This window comes from Arachis hypogaea, chromosome 15 (assembly GCF_003086295.3).
Source record: "Arachis hypogaea cultivar Tifrunner chromosome 15, arahy.Tifrunner.gnm2.J5K5, whole genome shotgun sequence".
NCBI lineage: Eukaryota > Viridiplantae > Streptophyta > Magnoliopsida > Fabales > Fabaceae > Arachis > Arachis hypogaea.
The window spans coordinates 109,774,457-109,796,711 of NC_092050.1; positions in this window are offsets into that span (position 1 = coordinate 109,774,457).

Genomic DNA, 22,255 nt, shown 5'->3' on the forward strand with positions numbered 1-22,255 from the left:
AAATAATTTTAAATTCAAAGTATCATAAATTTGATTAATTATTTTTAGTAAAATAATTTTCTGAAAATAAATCCTAAATAAATATAATATATCATAAATAACTCATTATTTTAATTTTTAGAAACTCGGGATCTTACAACCCATGCCTCTGCATCGCGACAACGACATTACTTCAGTCGCACCTTTGCTTTGCGAAGAATTTGCACCGCTTCTCCTCTGCAATGAGGAATCTGCTACGGTGTCGGCCACCTCCTCCATTGCAAGTAAGTTGGTCGTTTCTACCATTAGATTTTATTGAAATGAATGTTTGAATTTTGCTGTAAAATTGGTTTTAATATAAGTTTTAATTTCAAATTGATGAAATCGTTGTGAAATTGGAGTTTAGTGTTTGGATTTTGTTATTGTAAAATCGGGTTTAGGGTTTGAAATTGATTACTTTAAAATTGAGTTCAGGGTTTGAATTTTGTTACTCAATGGTTCAAAATTGATTATTATGAAATTGGGTTTATGGTTTAAATTATGTATCTTTAAAATTCTGTTTGGGGTTTCCTTTTCTTTTCTATAAAACTGATATTTATTGTTGCGATTTTGTGAAATTAATGTTTGTTACTGTGATTCTGTGAAATTACTATGACTCTATTATCTTTGAATATTTTAATATTGTGTTAAATAACTTTTAATTTCAATATTTTAGGGTTGTCAAGGTGACTTCTATTGCAATGAGTCATAATCTTGAAAAAAGGAACCTATAGCCATTAATGATCAACCATCTCAAAAGCCTTTTCAACCACAAGAGATCCAACGTAGAAAAAAGACTATTGATATTATGTTTGTATCATAATTTTTTTAATTTTTTGGGGTTTTCCAAAAAAAAAAATTTATTTATCTTTCTTTTTTCAAAATCCATAGATCCCTGCGAATATCCAAATATCTTGCGGGTCCCTATTATCTATCACGGATACGGGGCAAGGACGGAGAGTGTTTTTGGGGTTGCGGAGTGGGGAGTGGGGGGTATATCCCGTCTCTTTGGGACCCGTTGCCATTCCAAGTGGCATAGTTGTAAAGACTTTGTCCAAATAATTGGGATTGATTGTATAAATCAAATAATTACTATAAGAAAAAAATCTATCGGCACACTTTTTTTCTGTCATGCTTTAAAAGCGTGGCCAAAAGTGATCAATGGCTACGCTTTCACGTGAGTGGCAATTGATTAGAGATTTGGCCACGTTTTATCCTGCCACGCTTCAAAAGCATGGCAAAAAGGGACCAATGGCCACGCTTTTCTCAGGGTGGCAATTAATTAGCGACTTGGCCATAGAGAGAAACAGGCACGCTTTTAAAGCATAGTGGCATGATTTTGTTATAGTGACGTTTTAGAAGCATGCCCGTTTCCTCTATCTCTTTCGGCACACTTCAAAAGCGTGGTCAGATTTTATAAAAAAAAAGGTTTCATTCAAATGAGGGTTACATTGTACATTCTTTCAAACAACGCCATGTAACTCTTCGAAACACTTTCTCCTTCAAAGAACCATAAACCCTTGCATGCTTCATTGCGTCCATCTCATGCCTTACCCTAAAGCAGCCTCGTCACAACTAGCTCGTCGCCAATCTTGTCGGCACCAGTCTGCTATTCTGCTCCGCCTCCATCTTGCCTCCTCAAGTCCACGTTGCCACTGATCTGCAATGCTACTCCGCCGTCTACCCCTTACAGAATTCTATTTTCTCACTGCTGACTGCACCTGCCTTGTCACCGACAGGTTCTGCTTTGCCGCCAACTACTCCTCCATCTGCAGGTTTTTTTTCTGTTTGACACTTTGATTTGAAATTAATTTTTGATTTGTTTATATTTTTTTGTTTGCTAATCTTCTAAGTTTAAGGTTCTGTTTAACCTTAGAGATCGCAATTCTGGTGTCAAATTAAAGTACCAAACTATCAAAACCCCTAACCTCTCTAAACACACTCCAAAGAACATCGTCGACACTAGCGCTCTCTCCTCTATCGCATTGTCTCTGTTGGCACTCCGTCTTCCTGGCCTAAACCCCTAACCTTCCTTCAGCGGTGACCCTCTCTTGTTGGTAAACTCTATTTCTCTACTATTAGCTACTATACCACTATTATCTCTGCCTACATTTTGCTAGATCTAATAATAATTTTTAAAATGACTCTCAAGTTAAAAATTTGTTAAAGTGATTGCTCTTGATGGATCACGGATGTCTTAAGCATAAAAAAATGTTGATGTGTTACTGCCCTTATTGTAAGATTATAATGTAAATGTTCATACTCATGTAAATTTGATATTTGAGTAAATCCATATAAAGATAACTACTATGCTTCTTAGTAATACAGTGTGAAGTTGGTAATGGTATATGCAAATACCTTTGTCCTTTAACAGTGCTATATTGACAAGGAAGATGGTTTGTTTACTATTGAATAATGAATGTGATATTATATGTCTTTTATAGAGTTGTGTTGTTGCTGCTGCTTGCTTTCTGGTTGCTACATCTGTTGAGTGTATAATTTCTAATTAAGAGGTTTCTAATATGGAGTTGAATGGTGCATGATCTTGGATATCATTTGTTGTTTACTCTAGGAGGGCGGGAGGCTTTATGCTTCTCCTGCTTCTACTGGTTTTGATGGGATTGGGATCAGAAGGGCATTCATCGTTCTTGCTCATTTTCAAATAATCTTTATGATAAACAAATCCTCTTTTCACTATTGTGATTGTCTTTTTTTTAAATCAATATTACTGGATTGGACTCTCCCAATAACAGGCATGTTCAATCCATTTGAAATTGATTAATATCTTGGTACTTGGTTGATGGATTGATGATGGAGGAGGTTTGTGATGTCTAGCTAAATCATTTACCTGTGGGGGCTATAGGTGGAGAAGAAACTGGAGTGGTCTTGACATGATAAAGATGATGTTTGAATGTATTAGAATTTAGAAGAGAAGGTTGTTATTAATTTTAGCTGTGATTAAAGTTTTGTGTTGAATGAGTTTAACATTTTATTTTGTTAAATAACTTTTGAGAAAGCTCCTTCAGGACCAAGTCACCAAGTATATGGGGTTCTTGTTGATTTTATCGGGGGGATGAATTCAATATTTTTTTCTTGGTTTATTTATACTTAATAGAAGTAGCATTATCTACAAGAAAGTGTGCATAACCAAATTTCTTCTAATTTATATTAATTTGTTTTATTATGTGATTAGATACATAGTGCATGTAACATTCTTACTATCAGAATGCCATGTTTCCAGCTGTGTCACTCTGATAGCACAGATATTACGACGACTTCTATATACTTAATAATAGAATAAGAGCCTTTAACTGAAACCTCATCGGATTTCTCAACCGGAAGTACGTTTTTCTCTTTTCATATATTTATACATACATACAAATCATAACAACACTTTTATACATATAAGAATAATGTAATGAAGTGCTATACAAACATATCATAAAATCACAATTCCTATCCCTTTTTACAAAAATATAATAACAAAGGCGAGGGATAAACTATAACAAATATAAAACACAATTAAATGGCAGAAGAAACACTTTAAACTCCTCGTCCATCCTGAAAAGAGAAATCTATAGAGGTGAGAACGGATGAGCTACTATTTTATGGTTTATTTTGTACTGAATTGAGTGGATTTTGTCAACTATTCTCACACTTTATTCATGTAAATTGCATGTTTTTAAGTTTCCTTCATAATTTTGTGCTATGATTGAAAACTTGCTTCTTAGGCCTTAAAATTGCTAACTTTTAATTCTCTCTTATTACCATTCGATGCCGTGATATGTTTGTTAAGTGTTTTCAGGGTTTATAGGGCAGAAATAGCTTAGAGGATGGAAAGGAATCATGCAAAATTAGAAGGAACACAAGAAATTGAGAATTTGAGAAGCTGGTAGCGACGCGTACGCATGGGCGATGCGTACGCGTGACCGATGTAGTAGGCAAGCGATGCGTACGCGTGGCTGACGCTTACGCGTGACGAGCGTCACATGCCTTAGTAAAGGGAATTCGCTGGGGGGCGATTTCTGGGCTGCTTTTGACCTAGTTTCAGGCCCGAAAATACAGATTAGAGGCTGTAGAGTGAAGCTAGAAGGGGGATCCATTCGCTTCTCATTCATTCACATTTTAGGTTTTAGATATAGGTTTCTAGAGAGAGAGGCTCTCTCCTCTCTCTAGGTTTTAGGGTTTTTAATCTTATTTCTCCTTAGATTCAGATTTTCACCTTGGTTTAATTTAGTTTTCCTTTATTCTTGTTTGTTCTAACATCTTACCTCTTTTAGTTTCTTTGTTATTGCTTCCGTTTGTTTATTTCATTGTTGATGCGCTCTTGCTCCCTTTGATTTAGATTAATGCAATTCATATTCTTATGTCATTGTTCTTTCTTTAATTATTGGTTACTATTGTGTTGTAATTGGGTATCTTAGATTTTATTATCTCTTATTAATTCTCTATGGTTTTATTTTGTGCCTTCCAAGTGTTTGATAAAATGCTTGGATGGATTTTAATTTAGATTTTTATATTCTTGACTTGGATTGATTATTTAGAGACTCTTGAGTTATCAAAAGTCTTTTGTTGATTGGTGATTGAAGATTGCCGGTTAGCTTGAACTTCACCAAAGCTAGTCTCTCACTATGAGTTGACTAGGACTTGTGAACTCAAGTTGATTGTATGTACTTGACCTTCCTCCATTGGTTAGAGGTTAACTAAGTGAAGGCAATTCACATTTACCATCACAATTGACGATGATAATGAGGATATAACTTCTAATTCTCTTTCCTTGCTAAGAGCTTTCTTAGTTATTAGTTTATTTTCTCGCCATTTTACTTTCTTGTTCCTTATTTCAAAAACCCCAAAAATATACTTCCCATAACCAATAATAAACTACACTTCCCTGCAATTCCTTGAGAGACGACCCGATGTTTGACTACTTTGGTTAATTTTATTGGGTTTGTATTTGTGACAAACAATTTAAACATTGACCGAGGATAATTTGTTGGTTTAGAACTATACTTGCAATTCGACATGTTTGTGAAATTCTTTACTGACAATTTTCCTCCATCAAGAACCTAACCACACGGTCTCACCATAGGATTTTCAGAATTGTCATAAGAAGATATATAAAAGAAATATATTTTCTACCACAGTGATCATCGGTCATCTTATTCCTCTATTTGGAAATCAACGGTTAATTATCCAAAAATCCAAATTCATAGTTTATTTGTAAAAACTCCAAACCGAACATAATATACCATAACATTCCACTACTTACCAGAAAACCATTCCAATCAAACTTATCAAGACATATAACGTACCCAAATCACGGCCCTTAGCCCAGCAATCATGGCCTTCAGCCTAACAATCATGGCCTCTGGCCCAAACATAATCAAACACGGTGGTGCACGAAAATTACTTCACACTATGTAATTCCGCACAACTAACCAGCAAGTGCACTGGGTCGTCCAAGTAATACCTTACGTGAGTAAGGGTCGATCCCACGGAGATTGTTGGCTTCAAGCAAGTTATGGTTATCTTGCAACTCTTAGTCAGGATATTAATTAGTGGCTATCAATTGACTTGCAAATGAACAAGAGAGCATGAATTAAAGGTTACTTGTTATGCAGTAAATGAGAATATGTTGGAGTTTTGGAGATGCTTTGCCTTTTGAATCTCTGCTTTCTCTCTATCTTCTTCTTCACGCACGCACGTCCCTCCTATGGCAAGCTGTGTGTTGGAGGATCACCGTTGTCAATGGCTACCATCCTTCCTTTCAGTGAAAATGGTCCAGGTGCGCTGTCACCGCACGGCTAATCATCTGTAGGTTCTCGATCATACCGGAATAGGATTCGCTATCCTTTTGCGTCTGTCACTACGCCCAGCACTCGCGAGTTTGAAGCTCGTCACAGTCATCCAATCCCAGAATCCTACTAGGAATACCACAGACAAGGTTTAGACTTTCCGGATTCTCAAGGATGCTGCCAATGGATTCTAGCTTATACCACGGAGATTCCGATTAAGGAATATAAGAGATACTCATTCAATCTAATGTAGAACGTAGGTGGTTGTCAGGCACACGTTCATAGGTTGAGAATGGTGATGAGTGTCACGAATCATCACATTCATCATAATAAGGCGCAAATGAATATCTTAGATAGGAACAAACATGATTGAATAGAAAATAGAAATACTGGCATTAACTCATCGAGGCACAGCAGAGCTCCTCACCCCCAACAATGGAGTTTAGAGACTCATGCTGTCAAAAGGTACAAAGTTTAGATCTAAAATATCATGAGATACAAAATAAATCTCTAAAAGTTGTTTAAATACTGAACTAGTAACCTAGGTTTACAGAAAATGAGTAAACTATGATAGATGGTGCAGAAATTCACTTCTGGGGCCCACTTGGTGTGTGCTGGGGCTGAGACTAAAGCTTCTCACGTGCATAGGGCTGTTTTGGGCGTTCAACGCCAGCTTTGGATCCGTTTCTGGCGTTGAACTCCAACTTTTGACTTGTTTCTGGCGCTGGACGCCAGACTACAGCATGAAACTGGCGTTGAACGCCAGTTTACATCATCTATTTTTGAGCAAAGTATGAACTATTATATATTGCTGGAAAGCCCTGGATGTCAACTTTCCAACGCAATTAAAAGCGCGCCATTTGGACTTCTGTAGCTCCAGAAATTTCATTTTGAGTGCAGAGAGGTCAGAATCCAACAGCATCAGCAGTCCTTTTTCAGCCTGAATCAGATTTTTGCTCAGCTCCCTCAATTTCAGCCAGAAAATACCTGAAATTATAGAAAAGCACACAAATTCATAGTAAAGTCTAGAAATATGAATTTTTCCTAGAAACTAATGAGAATAAACTAAAAACTAACTAAAATATACTAAAATCTATATGAAATTAACCCCAAAAAGCGTATAAAATACCCGCTCATCACAACACCAAACTTAAACTGTTGCTTGTCCTCAAGCAACTAGATAAATAAAATAGAATACAAATGAGTCAAGAAACAATAATATCTCAGAGTTTTTGAGTGAAGCTCAGATTCTAATTAGATGAGCGGGGCTAGTAGCTTTTTGCTTTCGAACAGTTTTGGCATCTCACTTTATCCACTAAAGCTCAGAGTGATTGGCATCTATAGGAACTTAGAATTCAGATAGTGTTATTGATTCTCCTATTTCAGTATGATGATTCTTGAACACAGCTACTTTATGAGTCTTGGCCGTGGCCCTAAGCACTTTGTTTTCCAGTATTACCACCGGATACATAAATGCCACAGACACATAATTGGGTGAACCTTTTCAGATTGTGACTCAGCTTTGCTAAAGTCCCCAATTAGAGGTGTCCAGAGTTCTTAAGCACACTCTTCTTTTTGCTTTGGACCTTGACTTTAACCGCTCAGTCTCAAGTTTTCACTTGACACCTTCACGCCACAAGCACATGGTTAGGGACAGCTTGGTTCAGCCGCTTAGACCAGGATTTTATCCACTGATGCTCAAAGCCTTGGATCCTTTTTATTACCCTTGCCTTTTGGTTTTAAGGGCTATTGGCCTTTTGCTCTTTCCTTTTGGTTTTAAGAGCTTTGGCTTTTTCTGCTTGCTTCTTTTTTTTCTGCAAGCTTTTGTTCTTTGCTGCTTTTTCTTGCTTCAAGAATCATTTTTATGATTTTTTAGATTATCAATAACATGTCTCATGTTCATCATTCTTTCAAGAGCCAACATATTTAACAGTCTTAAACATCAAATTCAAAAGACATATGCACTGTTCAAGCATTCATTCAGAAGACAAAAAGCATTACCACCACATGTAAATAATTAGAATGTTCTTATTAAAAACTTGAAAGTATTGCCTCTTATTCTAAACAAATTCTTCTATTTTATTCATGTTTGATGATGATGAGAAAATTAAATTATAGCTTAATTGGAGATAAAATCAAAAATATAGATACTAATTACTACTATATGACTCCTAAGGTAAAACTAGAATAAGAACAGTTATCACAGAGTTAAGGCTAAGATTGGAATTTAACAACCTTGGTTCTGGGGAGTGGATGTTCCTCTAATTTGCAGGGTGCTTGGTCCTTCAAGAGATAATTTATGGCGCTTCAATTCCCTTAAGTCGCGCCCTTGCTCCTCCTGTTCTTTAATCAAATAGCAAAGAATGCTACTTTGTTCCTTCTGTTCTTTCATTATTTGTTCCATAGCTTCTTGCATCTTAGTAACTGATGTTTCAAGATACTCCCAGTATTCAGATTGAGGGATTTCTGGGAGAAATTCCTGTGTTTTCTTCTTGATGGGGTCATCCTGTGCTTGTTGTTTTTCCATTGATGCTTTGGTGATTGGTCGCTCAATTGAGATATACTCAGTTATTCCCATCCTTACTCCAGTGTCCTTGCAGAGCATAGAAATCAAGCTTGGATAAGCCAACCTGGCATCTTTGGAATTTTTGTTTGCAATTTTGTAAAATTCAGTTGAAATCAGTTGATGAACTTCCACTTCTTTTCCCATCATGATGCAATGGATCATCACTGCTCTTCTAATAGTGACTTCAGAACGGTTGCTAGTGGGCAGCAAAGAATGCCCAATGAAATCCAGCCATCCTCTGGCGACTGGTTTGAGATCTTCTCTTTTGAGTTGATTTGGAACACCCTTCGTGCTGGTGGTCCACCTGGCTCCAGGGATACATATATCCTCTAGAATCTTATCCAGGCCCTTGTCTGTTCTCATCATTCTCCTATTGAAGGAGTCTGGATCATCTTTCAGTTGAGGTAGCTTTAAGATCTCCCTGATCTTGTCAGGGTGGGTATGAACAATCTTTCCTCTGACCAAGGTCCGATAGTCATAGATAGCAGATCCAGATAAGCTTTGCTTGTCTGTATGCCACATATTAGCATAGAACTCCTGGACCATATTCCTTCCCACTTTCGATTCAGGATTAGCTAGGATCTCCCAGTTCCTGATTCAAATTTGCTCCTGGATCTCCGGATATTCGTCTTCTTTCAGATCGAATCTAATTTCCGAGATCACTGATCTTAGACCCATTATTTTGTAATAATGGTCTGAATGTTCTTTAGTTAAGAACTTCCCTTGATTCTAAAGTGGTTTTGGAACGCTTTCTTTCTTGCCTCTTGGAGTGGGTTGTTTTCCTTTAGGAGCCATGATCTTAGTGATCACGGATAAGCACACCAAACTTAGAGGTTTACTTGTCCTCAAGCAAAAAGAAAAGAAAGGAGAGGGAGAGAAGGAGAGCTAGGTGAAATGGTGGATGGGAGGGGAGGGAGGCCGAACCCATATTTAAAGGGAGAAGGGGGTGGGTTTTCGAAAAATAGGGAGAAAGATAAGATAGAAGATATGATTTAAAATTGAAAAGATATGAAAGATATTTGAAAAAGATAGATTTGGAATTTTGAAAAAGATAGTATGGAGATTTGAAAAAGATATTGCTTAGTTGAAAAAATTTTTGAATGAAAAGAGAGAGATTTGTTTTGAAAATTTTGAAAAAGAGTTGAGTTGGATTGAAAAAAAAGGATTTGTGCTTATGGATTAAGATACATTTAATATTTTTAAAGAAGGGTTTTTAGAAATTAAGGATTTTAGAAATCAGGGTTCTTAACATGTTTATGCAAGAAATCATGAATTGAAACATGAAAATTAGGATTAAAATGAAAAATATGAAGAAAAAACAAATTTACCTCCTCCCCACCATCCTGGCGTTTGAATGCCCAAATGCTGCATGTTTTGGGCGTTCAACGCCCAAATGCTGCTTCTCCTGGGCGTTCAACGCCCAGCTGCTGCTTATTTCTGGCGTTGAACGCCAGGAAGTCCTTTGTTACTGGGCATTTTTCTGAACGCCCAGAACGCTGTAAATCTGGCGTTAAACGCCCAGAAAGAGCTTTTTTCTGGCGTTCAACGCCCAGATGGCTATCCTTATTGGCGTTCAACGCCCAGTGGATGCTTCTGTTGGGCGTTGAACGCCCAAAACAGACTTTTACTGGCGTTTTCTTGCCAGTGAGCTCTTTTTCTGTTTTACGTGTAGAATCCTTCTGTAACCCTGTGAACTTATACAATTAACTCTTTACCTTAGGATCAATGAACTTTATATAAACAAATAAAATCAAGAATAGGGCAAAATGCTTAGAGGAAGTGATGCCCCATGGCTGGGTTGCCTCCCAGCAAGCGCTTCTTTATTGTCTTTAGCTGGACCTTGCTGAGCTTTTAATCTAGCTTCAGCCTTGAGCACTCTTGCTCAACATTACCTTCAAGATAGTGCTTGATTCTCTGTCCATTAACAATGAACTTCTTATCAGAATCAATATCTTGAAGCTCCACATAACCATATGGTGATACACTTGTAATCACATATGGTCCCCTCCACCGGGACTTCAGTTTCCCGGAGAATAGCCTGAGCCTAGAGTTTAACAACAGAACCTTTTGTCCTGGTTCAAAGATTCTAGATGACAGCTTCCTGTCATGCCATTTTTTTTATTTTTCTTTATAAAGCTTGGCATTTTCGAAAGCAGTGAATCTGAATTCCTCTAGTTCATTTAGCTGGAGCAATCTTTTTTCTCCAGCTAATTTGGCATCAAAGTTTAGGAATCTGGTTGCCCAATAGGCTTTATGTTCCAGTTCCACGGGCATGTGACATGCCTTACCATGCACAAGTTGGTATGGAGAGGTCCCTATAGGAGTCTTGAATGCTGTTCTGTATGCCCACAGAGCATCATCCAAGCTTCTTGCCCAATCCTTTCTACGCGTACTTACAGTCTGTTCTAGGATTCTTTTTAGCTCTCTATTAGAGACTTCAGCTTGTCCATTAGTCTGTGGATGATATGGAGTCACCACCTTGTGGCGAATCCCATACCGGACCATGGCAGAGTAAAGCTGTTTGTTGCAGAAGTGAGTGCCCCCATCACTGATTAGTACTCTAGGGACCCCAAACCTACTGAAGATATATTTCTGGAGAAACTTCAGCACTGTTTTAGTATCATTGGTGGGTGCGGCAACGGCCTCTACCCATTTTGATACATAGTCAACAGCCACCAGAATATAAGTGTTTGAGTATGATGGTGGAAAAGGTCCCATGAAGTCAATTCCCCATACGTCAAACAACTCAATCTCCAAGATTCCTTATTGAGGCATGGCATAACCATGAGGCAGATTACCAGCTCTTTGGCAACTGTCACAGTTACGTACGAACTCTCGGGAATCTTTATAGAGTGTGGGCCAATAGAAGCCACATTGGAGGACCTTGGTGGCTGTTCGCTCACCTCCGAAATGGCCTCCATATTGTGATCCATGGCGATGCCATAGGATCCTCTGTGCTTCTTCTCTAGGCACACATCTCCAGATTATTCCGTCTGCACATCTCTTAAAGAGATAGGGTTCATCCCACAAGTAGTACTTTGCATCAGTAACTAATTTTTTCTTTTGTTGCCTGTTATACTCTTTGGGTATGAACCTTGCAGCTTTATAGTTTGCAATGTCTGCAAACCATGGTGTTTCCTGAATGGCAAATAAATGCTCATCCGGAAAAGTCTCAGAGATCTCAGGAGAGGGGAGGGACGTCCCTTCTACCGGCTCTATCCGGGACAGATGATCAGCCACTTGGTTCTCTGTCCCTTTTCCGTCTCTTATTTCTATATCAAACTCTTGCAGAAGCAACACCCATCTTATGAGCCTGGGTTTTGAATCCTGCTTTGTGAGTAGATATTTGAGAGCAGCATCGTCAGTATACACAATCACCTTTGATCCTACCAAGTATGATCTAAACTTGTCAATGGCATAAACCACTGCAAGCAATTCTTTTTCTGTGGTTGTGTAATTTTTCTGGGCATCATTTAAAATGCGGCTAGCATAATAAATGACGTGCAGAAGCTTGTCATGCCTCTGCCCCAGCATTGCACCAATGGCGTGATCACTGGCATCACACATTAGCTCAAATGGTAATGTCCAGTTTGGTGCAGAAATAACTGGTGCTGTGACCAGCTTGGCTTTCAGCGTTTCAAACGCCTGCAGACACTCTGTGTCAAACATAAATGGTGTGTCAGCAGCTAGCAGATTGCTCAGAGGTTTTGCAATTTTTGAAAAATCCTTTATAAACCTCCTATAGAATCCTGCATGCCCCAGAAAGCTTCTGATTGCCTTAACATTGGCAGGTGGTGGTAATTTTTCAATTACCTCTATTTTTGCTTGATCCACCTCTATTCCCTTGTTTGAAATTTTATGCCCAAGGACAATCCCTTCAGTCACCATAAAGTGACATTTTTCCCAGTTTAAAACCAGGTTGGTCTCTTGGCATCTTTTCAGAACTAGTTTCAGGTGATCAAGACAGGAGCTGAATGAGTCTCCATATACTGAGAAGTCATCCATAAAGACTTCCAAAAATTTTTCCACCATATCAGAGAAAATAGAGAGCATGCATCTCTGGAAGGTTGTAGGCGCATTACATAGCCCAAATGGCATCCTTCTATAAGCAAACACTCCAGATGGACATGTGAATGCTGTTTTCTCTTGATCCTGTGGATCTACTGCAATCTAGTTATAGCCTGAGTAGCCATCCAAAAAGCAGTAATAATCATGACCTGCTAGTCTTTCTAGCATCTGGTCTATGAATGGTAAAGGAAAATGATCCTTTCTGGTGGCTGTATTGACTCTTCTGTAGTCAATACACATGCGCCACCCTGTAACTGTTCTTGTAGGAACCAGTTCATTCTTTTCATTATGAACCACTGTCATTTCTCCTTTTTTGGGGACAACTTGAACAGGGCTCACCCAGGGGCTATCAGAAATAGGATAAATAATCCCAGCCTCCAGTAATTTGGTGACCACTTTCTGCACCACTTCCTTCATGGCTGGATTTAGCCGCCTCTGTGGTTGAACCACTGGTTTACCATTATCCTCTAATAAGATTTTGTGCATGCATCTAGCTGGGCTTATGCCCTTAAGGTCACCTATTGACCACCCAAGAGCTGTCTTGTGTGTCCTTAGCACTTGAATAAGTGCTTCCTCTTACTGTGGATTTAAAGCAGAGCTTATGATCACTGGAAAAGTGTCACCTTCTCCCAGAAATGCATATTTCAGGGATGGTGGTAATGGTTTGAGCTCGGGTTTAGGAGGTTTTTCCTCTTCCAGAGGAAATTTCAGAGGCTCTTTCATTTCCTCTTAATCCTCCAAATCAGGCTGAGCATCTTTGAAAATGTCTTCCAACTCTGATTCGAGACTCACAGCCATGTTGATCTCTTCCACCAAAGTGTCAATAAGATCAACTTTCATGCAGTCTTTTGATGTGTCTGGATGCTGCATGGCTTTGACAGCATTCAACTTAAACTCATCATCATTGACTCTCAGGGTTATTTCCCCCTATTGGACATCAATGAGAGTTCGTCCAGTTGCTAGGAAGGGTCTTCCTAGAATGAGAGTAGCACTCTTGTGCTCCTCCATTTCCAGCACTACAAAGTCAGTGGGAAAGGCGAATGGCCCAACTCTGACAATCATGTCTTCGATCACGCCTGATGGGTATTTAAATGAGCCATCAGCAAGTTGGAGACATATCCGGGTTGGTTTAACTTCTTCAGTTAAACCAAGCTTTCTGATAGTGGATGCAGGTATTAGGTTGATGCTTGCCCCAAGATCACATAAAGCTCTCTTGGTGCAATTACCTTCTAATGTGCATAGTATCAGAAAGCTCCCAGGGTCTTTAAGCTTTTCAGGAAAGCTTTTCAGAATGACTGCACTACATTCTTCGATGAGGAGAACTCTTTCAGTTTCTCTCCAATCCTTCTTATGACTCAAGATCTCTTTCATGAACTTGGCATAAGAAGGTATTTGCTCAAGTGCCTCTGTAAATGAAATCTTTATTTCAAGAGTCCTGAGATAATCTGCAAAGCGAGCAAATTGCTTATCCTGCTCCTCTTGGCGGAGTTTTTGAGGATAAGGTATCTTGGCTTTATATTCCTCAACCTTAGTTGCTATAAGTTTATTTCCTACAGAAGTGGTTGAAGAAGCCTTTTTAGATGGGTTGTTATCAGCACTTGTGTGTGTCTGATCCCTCACTGGCAATTGAGTGCCAGAGTTAGAAGCTAGAGTGACGTTAGACGCCAGCTCCTCATCTGTTCCTGGCGTTTGAACGCCAGAACTGTGCTTCTTTTGGGCGTTCAACGCCAGATCCTTGCTTATTTCTGGCGTTGAACGCCAGTCCCAAGCATGGTCTGGGCGTTCAGCGCCAGCCTTCCACCCAACTTCTGGCGTTTTAGCGCCAGAATTATTTTTCCCTGGGCTCTTACTGTCCTCAGATGGATTTTGGGTGGTTTGCTCATTTCTTGGTTTCCTGCTGCTTTGAAGTAGGGTAGTTAGTGCTTTCCCACTTCTTAGTTGAACTGCTTGGCATTCTTCTGTTATTTGTTTTGACAACTATTGCCTTGTTTGCTTTAATTGTACTTCCATGTTTATATTAGCCATCCTTGTCTCTTGTAGTTTATCCTTGAATTCAGCTAATTGCTTTGTTAGAAAATCCAATTGCTAATTGAATTCAGCAGCTTGCTCTGCAGGACTGAGTTCAGCAGTTACTGTTTTAGCCTCTTCTTTCATGGAAGGGTCACTGCTTAAGTACAGATGCTGATTTCTAGCAACTGTATCAATGAGCTCTTGAGCTTCTTCAATTGTCTTTCTCATGTGGATAGATCCACCAGCTGAGCAATCTAAAGAGATCTGAGCTCTTTCTGTAAGCCCATAATAGAAGATGTCTAACTGAACCCACTCTGAAAATATTTCAGAGGGGTATTTTCGTAGCATCTCTCTGTATCTCTCCCAAGCATCATAAAGAGATTCATTATCTCCTTGTTTAAAGCCTTGGATGTCCAGTCTTAGTTGTGTCATCCGTTTTGGAGGAAAGTATTGATTCAGGAAATTTTTGTCTTTTGGGTCAAAGTCTTTTATTTTCTTTTCAAAAATTTTTCAAAAATAGTTTTTCTATTAAATCTCGTGCCAAACTTTAAGTTTGGTGTTTTCTTGTTGGTTTTCCTTTGTTTTTCGAAAATTTCATTTTGGTTTTCTAAAAATTTTAAGTTTGGTGTTCTTTCTTCATGTTCTTGTATTATTGTGAGTCTTCAAAGTGTTCTTGAGTTTTCCTTGTGTCTTGATCTTAAAATTTTTAAGTTTGGTGTTCCTTGGTGTTTTCCCTCCAAAATTTTCGAAAACAAGGAGCATTAGATCTAAAAATTTTAAATCTTATGCCAAAAACTTGGTGCACGAAATTGTGATCTCTAGTAATGGCTCTAAAAACTTGGTACTCTAATCTCAATTCATAATTTGTCACAACTTCGATACAACTAACCAGCAAGTGCACTGGGTCGTCCAAGTAATAAACCTTACGTGAGTAAGGGTCGATCCTACGGAGATTGTCGGCTTGAAGCAAGCTATGGTCACCTTGTAAATCTCAGTCAGGCGGATATAAAATAGTTATGGAGTTTTCGAAAATAAATAATAAAAGAAGGATAGAAATACTTATGTAAATCATTGGTGAGAATTTCAGATAAGCGCATAGAGATGCGTTCATTCCTATGAACCTCTGCTTTCCTGCTGCCTTCATCCAATCAATCCTACTCCTTTCCATGGCTGGCTTTATGTAAGGGCATCACCGTTGACAATGGCTACATCCCATCCTCTTGTGAAAATGATCCAAATGCTCTGTCATAGCATGGCTAATCGTCTGAGATTCTCGATCATGCTGGAATAGGATTCACCCACTTTTTGCGTCTGTCACTACGCCCAGCACTCGCGAGTTTGAAGCTCGTCACAGTCATTCAATCCCAGAGTCCTACTCGGAATACCACAGACAAGGTTTTTGAAAAATTTTTCAGAATAAAACAAAAAGAAAATTACCTAATCTGAGCAACAAGATGAACCGTCAGTTGTCCAAACTCGAACAATCCCCGGCAACTGCACCAAAAACTTGGTGCACGAAAATTACTTCACACTATGTAATTCTGCACAACTAACCAGCAAGTGCACTGGGTCGTCCAAGTAATACCTTACGTGAGTAAGGGTCGATCCTACGGAGATTGTTGGCCTGAAGCAAGCTATGGTTATCTTGCAACTCTTAGTCAGGATATTAATTAGTGGCTATCAATTGACTTGCAAATGAACAAGAGAGCATGAATTAAAGGTTACTTGTTATGCAGTAAATGAGAATATGTTGGAGTTTTGGAGATGCTTTGCCTTTTGAATCTCTGCTTTCTCTCTATCTTCTTCTTCACGCACGCACGTCCCTCCTATGGCAAGTTGTGTGTTGGAGGATCACCGTTGTCAATGGCTACCATCCTTCCTTTCAGTGAAAATGGTCCAAGTGCGCTGTCACCGCACGGCTAATCATCTGTAGGTTCTCGATCATACCGGAATAGGATTCGCTATCCTTTTGCGTCTGTCACTACGCCCAGCACTCGCGAGTTTGAAGCTCGTCACAGTCATCCAATCCCAGAATCCTACTAGGAATACCACAGACAAGGTTTAGACTTTCCGGATTCTCAAGGATGCTGCCAATGGATTCTAGCTTATACCACGGAGATTCCGATTAAGGAATCTAAGAGATACTCATTCAATCTAATGTAGAATGGAGGTGGTTGTCAGGCACACGTTCATAGGTTGAGAATGGTGATGAGTGTCACGGATCATCACATTCATCATAATAAGGCACAAATGAATATCTTAGATAGGAACTAACATGATTGAATAGAAAACAGAAATACTGGCATTAACTCATCGAGGCACAGCAGAGCTCCTCACCCCCAACAATGGAGTTTAGAGACTCATGCCGTCAAAAGGTACAAAGTTTAGATCTAAAATGTCATGAGATACAAAATAAATCTCTAAAAGTTGTTTAAATACTAAACTAGTAACCTAGGTTTACAGAAAATGAGTAAACTATGATAGATGGTGCAGAAATTCACTTCTGGGGCCCACTTGGTGTGTGCTGGGGCTGAGACTAAAGCTTCTCACGTACATAGGGCTGTTTTGGGCGTTCAACGCCAGCTTTGGATCCATTTCTGGCGTTGAACTCCAACTTTTGGCTTGTTTCTAGCGCTGGACGCCAGACTGCAGCATGGAACTGGCGTTGAATGCCAGTTTACGTCATCTATCCTTGAGCAAAGTATAGACTATTATATATTGCTGGAAAGCCCTGGATGTCTACGTTCCAACGCAATTGAAAGCGCGCCATTTAGACTCCTGTAGGTCCAGAAATTCCATTTTGAGTGCAGAGAGGTCAGAATCCAACAGCATCAGCAGTCCTTTTTCAGCCTGAATCAGATTTTTGCTCGGCTCCCTCAATTTCAGCCAGAAAATACCTAAAATTACAGAAAAGCACACAAATTCATAGTAAAGTCCAGAAATATGAATTTTTCCTAGAAACTAATGAGAATAAACTAAAAACTAACTAAAATATACTAAAATCTATATGAAATTAACCCCAAAAAGCATATAAAATACCCGCTCATCACACGGCCTCTGGCCCAAAATATAATCAATCAACACTCAACAAACATAATCTAATGCAACCAGTCACAATCATAAGTAATGAAGTTCAAACACAACTATGAAAAATTATAGCAAGTATGGCAAGTAGCAGTTAAACAGAAATATTCACATAGGCAAACCAAATACAATATGCATACCCAAACAGTGTCACATAAATGCATATGATACATGCTTGCCCTACGACCAATGAGCTCATCTATCAATTATAAGCCAAAATCTGACATGTCCAGTAGTAAACCCTGGACAATCCCTCGGTGCGTGCATCCCCAAGAGGTATTCATATTCATCAACTTCTCTTGGGGGAATCATCCGGGAAGGTCGAAGTGCCCGGCAACATCTTGCGATGGAGGGTCAACAAAGTATCTCACATTGATACACCACTATTTTATGATGTATTTTAGACTGAATTGAGTAGGTTTTATCAACTATTCTCACACTTATTCATGTAATTGCATGTTTTTAAGTTTTCCTTCCTAATTTTGTGCTATGATTGAAAACATGCTTCCTAGGCCTTGAAATTGTTAACTTTTAATTCTCCTTTATTACCATTCGATGTCGTGATGTGTTTGTTAAGTGTTTTCAGGTTTACAGGGCATGAATTGCTTAAAGAATGAAGATGAAGCATGTTAAAGTGGAAGGAACACAAGAAACTAAAGAGTTGAGAAGTGAGGAGCAACGCGCACACATGGCCGACGCGTACGCGTGGCTAGGTGCAAGGTTCAGCGACGTATACGCGTGTCTGATGCATACACGTGACAGAGCGTCATGTGTTGCACTTAACAGAACTCGCTCGGGGCGATTTCTGGGCTGATTTAGACCCAGTTTCAAGCCCAAAAACACAGACTAGAGGCAGGGATGGAGCTGAGACTGAGGACATTCACTTTTCACTTGAGTTTTTTATTAGTTTTGAATTCTAGTGAGAGAAAATACTACCTCTCCTAAGGTTTTTGACATTCTTAGTTTTGCTTTTGAATTGGATTTGGAGAGAGTGCTACTACCTTCGTCCTTCATCATCTTATTCCTAGTTTCTTATTTAATTCCCCTATTTACTCTTTTCCATTTAATTATTGAATTCATGTTTGGATCTTGTCACTCTTAAATTTTATTAATGCATTGAATTATTTTTATGTTTAGTTTTATTCCTTGTTTGATCCTTGTTAATTATTGTTAATGCCAATTTTGATTTAATTAACCTCTCATAATTATCATGTCTTTTATTTACAGCTCTTATGTGTTTATGAAAATGGTATTCATGTTAATGGAGTAAAACTCCCAACTTGGTTGGGGGCCGATTTATTGGAAACCCTTGAGTTGTTATACTCAGTATTAATCTGTAATTGAAAATTGCTGGGTAGCTCAATTATCACCAACTCTAGTCCTTTCCCATGAAGTGACTAGGACTTGTGAGCTAGAGTTAGTGATGCCCACCTGACTTTCCTTCAATTGTTAGAGGATAACTAAGTGGGAGCAATGAACCTTTACTATTATACCTAGGAAAGACAACAAGGATAGAAACCCCAATTCTCTCCCCTGACGAAGGCCTTTTATTTTGAATACATATCATCTCTTGTTAGTTATTCATCGCTTTAATTCCTAGCTATTTATTTTTCCGTTCTCAACTTCAAAAAAATACTCAAAAAAATCCTAACCAATAATTTGCATCTTTTGTCAACTCTTAGGGAAACGACCCAGGATTCTACTCCCGGTTGTTTATTATTAATTGTGACACATTCTAAATTGATAGTGGAAATTTCATCAGTTAAAGCTGTACTTCCAACACCATTTTGGAAAATACTTTTCAGAAATTCTTAACCGTCATTTTTCCACCCATCACACATCTCAACCCGGAGAAAGTGGGAGAAACCACAACCCTTGCATCTACCTACGCGGTTTCAATCTCAACCAGGAACAAGTGGGGTGAACCACAACCCGTGCATCTACCCAGGGTGTTCCAATCTCAATCGGAGCAAGTGGGGCAAACCAGAACCCTTGCATCAACCCAGGGACTTCCAATCTCAACCTAGAGAAAGTGTGACAAACCACAATCCTTCCATCTATCCAGGGAGTTCCAATCTCAACTCAGAGCAAGTGGGGGAAAACTACAACCATGCACCTATCAAAGGAGTTCAAAAAAACTGAATCTCTCTCATAAAACTTATTTTCACCAAATCAGAAGTCACAAATTAACTTCAAAACCATTTCTCTTTTAAAAAATCATTTTAAAGTAACCAAATATCACTTTTTACCCAAAACTTAGTGCATTCAAAAATAAATCATTTCCATGTTCATCTTCTTGAAAAGCAAGTTAGATCCTCATATTTGCTCAACTAAAAACCTCAAACAAATGTAAAAATATTTTTAAGTTTAAACCTCCTTTAAAAGACCCAAAACCCATCCAGTTTACAAGTTATAACCTTAATTGAAACATCACAATCACTTTTTTCTTGAATAATTTCTTCAAAGTGTCGAGATCGCTCTAAAAACATAATACTTTCCGTAGTTATTAAAATCAAGTAAATCTCATCCCCACTTAATCATTTAAATCCAATTGCTTTTGAAAACCACTAGAAACTTTTCAAAATGTTTTCTTAAAGACCCAAAAATTATCCTGTTTGCAAATCAAAATCTTAACTGAAATAACGTAACCATTTATTCTTTAACAATCACTTTAAAGTTCGTTAAAACACCCTAAATTATACTCTTTTCTTTAGTTAAATCAAAACCAGATAAAATAATTCTTCAATTCAATTAACCAAAATAAAACTCCCAAATTCTCATAAAAATTTTTGGCAGCATCTATTTTAAAACTCGGATTTTTGCCACCCTCCTCGGGTCCCAACCAAACCATTTCTCAAACTCTTCTCAACCATTTCCAAAAGCAGACCAATTTCAATATCAAATCATTTGCAAATCTCAAATCATTCCAAATATCAATTCATTTCCAACAAATCAAAAAAACCAATTCAACAAAGTTAACCAACAAACCAGAATACTCAACCTTCTCAAATAGTCAATAAATCAACTAGACAAACAATTGAAATCATCTAAAACAACTCAGTTCAATCCATAAGACTCACATAATAACCAAAAAATTATTTTTCGCTTTAATATCTATTTATAACAACTCCGTTATATAAAATATGTTTTAAGAAAAATCCTACCTCGATCGCGACTTAACTACGCGACAAAACCATTCTTTTCTTGGCCCACAGGACCAGCAGCCACAACCACAGCTCCATTTTACTTCTGCAGCAACAGTGACATCATCAATTGCAATATGTAAGAATCAAAACTCAACACTATGGAAACAACATCGCAAAAACCTCAGTAACATAAAACGGAACAACGATCAAAAGGGTTTTTGGAGTAAAACAACTTACTGTACTTAGAGAAGAACCAAGGAACGGACCAGCTACAGCACTGGTGATAACTTTCGACGAGCAGAACGGTGGTAGAGAGCTTCGGCAGCAACGTAGCTGCTTGTTGTCAGACACTGCAGTGCCACTATCACCTCCACTCTACAGATCAGCCTCAAACAGTAATGGTAGCGGCTCCTGATGGGTCTGGCGACTGCAATGGTAGTGGGGGAAACCACCGCACCGTCCTCACTTCACCATCACGTCCTTTCTCTCTCTTCGGATTTGTTGACGATGGCGGTGAATTCTGACGGCGACGAGAGCTTTGGTGACGGCATGGCAAGACCCGACGGCACGGACCATCAGTGATATCTCCTCCAACTTGCATTCCTTCCTCTCTCAACGATGTTCGATAGCCACACATGGACGGTAGCAACGCATGGCTTGATGGCTCCTCCTCTCTTTCTCAACGTGAGCCCTCTCTGCGAACTCTCTCCTCTCGACAGCACAACCGCGGTGACAATGGCAGTGACACCCACCGGCACCGTCTCCCTTTCCATCCTCTTCCCCCTTTCTTCTTCCCCCTATCTGTTTCTCCCTCTCTTCTCTTTTCTTTTCTTATGCATTGTGGTATTGGGGGTGGGGGGTAAGGGTGATTGACGGCTAGGGTTAGGGAGCGTGGATGAGGGAGTGTGTGTTGTGTAAATTGGGGTTTGTGTAGAGTAAGAATTTTAATAAAAATAACAGAGTAAAGTAATAATTTAAAACCAAATTTAATACAAAATAATTCTCTTTGAAATACCATCTAATTGTCAACTTGTGAATTAATTTTCATATAAATATTAAGTTAATAGAAATTTGAGATAATCAAATTAATTTTTCCTTTATTCATAAAAATTTTTGAAAATATATTCTTAACTAAATGTAACAAATCATAAATTACTTATTATTTAATTTCTAGAAATCCAGAGTCTTACATCCTACTCCACTTATAAAAGTTTTCGTCCTCGAAAATTAACATAGTATATAAAATGCTACAGATTTTTAACGCTTTACTTTTGAAACACCTTATGGAGAAAGCGAAAAGTTTTAGCATATATATGTGTGTGTGCATGCGTGCGTACGTGCATGTGTGTGTCTATATATATAGTTTCAAATATCTGGATATTCATATGACCTAAAAATATAAGGGAAAAAATGTGATGTGAAGCAGGGGCTACAAAGTAGGCTTAGTGCATAAGGTTACATGGTTCAAATATGAGATTATAATATAGTATGGCGAAGGGTCACAAAACAGGTTGGTATTAAAATAACGGATGTAATGTTCACACACTGATCTCGTACTAACCTTTAGA